We start from the raw sequence: 2,500 nt of genomic DNA on the forward strand, positions 1-2,500 counted from the left end.
GGGCACCTATCTTATCCCATTGATGCCGCATGAATTTTTCAGTTGTCTCTAAGCGACAATTGCTTAAATTTTCCAGGTGAGTGCGAGGATAAGTACTATCTTTCGTGTGGAACCCGCGCACTTCAAATATATGCATTCACTTTATACATATTGTTCTTTTGTAGTTCATTCTGCTGGTATCCAGTGCTATGGGGCCAACTTACCCTTCATTGTTCTTGTACATGTTCAATTCGTAGCTAAGTTACCTGGTCTAGTAATGGAAGCAAGGCTGTCGGTGACCCTGTTTTGATACAAACCTTTGTGCTCAGCTAATGTTAGGGGACAGCTATTCTTAGAGTTATTTTCATAGAGTTATGTCGTAGAGTTAGAGTTAAAGTGCCCCTAACCCCAAAATATTTTTTTCGCTAAAATGAATCTTTGCATCTGTTCAAAACGCCTTGCCGCCATTTTTTCATTTTTCTAACAAATCCTGCCATTTTATAGGCTTCGAAAGTTGCGAAAATCCAAGCATCTTTTGTTCACGACCGAGTCGGAAGGGGAGTGAATCTATTCCTGATTTGACGTCACAATCTACTTTACATGCATGTTTACATGGAGTTAATGCAATGTAAATCAGTCTGTGACGTCAAATCAGGAATAGACCCACTCCCCTTTTGACTCGGGCGTGAACAAGAGATGCTTGGATTTTCGCAAATTTCCAAGCCTATAAAATGGCAGGATTTGTTAGAAAAAAGAAAAAAATGGCAGCAATGCGTCTCAAACAGGTGCAAAGATTCATTTTAGCTACAAAAATATTTTGGGGTTAGGGGCACTTTAAGTTTCCAAAATCCTCAGCCAACATTCATAAAAGCTAACCTTAGGCCTAAGGTTAGCTTTTATGCATGTTTAGGATACTTTCTGTATTTCTGAATTCAGGATTTAGGCCTTCCAAAATCTTGAATTCAGGATTTTGGAAACTTAACTCTAACTCTAATGTCATAACTCTATGAAAATAACTCTATTGCTAGTCAACCTCCAAATGTTAATGTAGACAAATGAGAATTACAACAACACAATTTACACGATAAAAGGAGCGAGGTCTGTGTCAATTCAAGGTCACGGGCAGCCTCGCAGGCATTCATAGGCTTGCCGCGAGTTTACATCTTTAATACTTACGGACGTTACTACTCCCTTCTGACTCGTAGTTCATGCAAAAGCGCAACGTTTATCAAATCCAAATACCAGGTACCTGTTATCTTTCCTTTTGAAGGGTCCTTTAGTAAGGCTACTGCTCCAGTGGATTCCCTGAGATTTCTAGCAAAAATTACAAATTACCCCTTGGTAGTTAATAGACCATTTTACAGTTGTGTGCTTAGTTACCTGGCCTATGAATGAAAATAAGGCTAGGGATGACCTTGTTTTGATAGAAACCTCATTGCTTTTCTTATGTAAATTCCAACTCATTAGCGTGAAAACAACATCATTAACATAAGAAAAGCAGAGAGGTCTCTATCATACCAAGGTCAACACCAGCCTGACTTTTTTTAAAGGCCAGGGCCCGGTTCCTCGAAAGCCGATTAACTTAATCCAGGATTAGCGTAAACTTTTGTTTCACGTTTTCAACATTTTGGTGAAAGTTTCTTTTGCTTAATTTTTTTTTTCAAGATAGACGTCTTCTCATGTAAAGTTCTGCCGAAAATCTGCGTTGAACAGCATTTGGGAGTAGAGAAATAAACTGCTTGGTTAATTTTTAATCTTAGATTAGCGTTAATCGGCTTTTGAGGAACTGGGCCCAGGTAACTAAAAACATAACTGTAAAAAGGTCTATTCTTTCAATCTACAAGGTAGGCAGTCGATCCGTCCATCGGTCAGAGACAGTACTAATCAGCTAGTCAGTCAAGTGTTTAATTGATCTACCTGTAGTCTCCCAGTAGTTGGTCGGTCAGTGAGCTAGTGTGCCAGTCACTCGTGTCAGGCTTTCGGCCAGTCAGCCATCCATCCCAACTCGATTGATTTGTCATCATAGACCACTTTCATAAATGGCGACCGCCTTTACATTCTTTTGTATTTATGTTAATTAGACCTATTACCCTCATTTTGGAACAAATATTCTTTTAGAAATTTGCTTGTCGTAGCGAGGCTACAAAGGCTTATTAGCATGATAACAAAAATAGGCCATTTCCGAGTTCAAGTCTGCCTCCTCTTCAAAGCGAGTCTAAGTGAGAAATTTTTGTAATGGTAATTAGTTCTACTTTACATATGAATGAAAACTAATTTTCATAACAAAAACTTCGCACTTAGACTTGCTTTGAAGATGAGGCAGACATGATCTCAGAAATGGCCTATTTTACTGTTTGGCTGCCATTATTGAAGAGGTCTATGACAGTCCTTCTATCAGCTGGACCTCGACCATTTGTCAGATTTTTCCCTTTGCGTGATGCAGTGTTTTAACTTATCCGTCGCGTAAGGAACTAATTTCTTGCCCACATTTTACCACGTGCTGGGTTTATGGCACATAATG

The 2,500-nt window shown here is 39.1% G+C and overlaps 1 protein-coding gene across 1 annotated transcript in view; it reads left to right on the forward strand.

The window, feature by feature from the left end:
• The window catches only part of LOC138025558 (WD repeat-containing protein 48-like), a 28,046-nt gene that overhangs the window by 24,528 nt on the left and 1,018 nt on the right, over positions 1 to 2,500 (forward strand). The gene's annotated exons all lie outside the window — the stretch shown is intronic.

This window comes from Montipora capricornis, chromosome 2 (genome assembly GCF_036669925.1).
Source record: "Montipora capricornis isolate CH-2021 chromosome 2, ASM3666992v2, whole genome shotgun sequence".
Lineage (NCBI taxonomy): Eukaryota > Metazoa > Cnidaria > Anthozoa > Scleractinia > Acroporidae > Montipora > Montipora capricornis.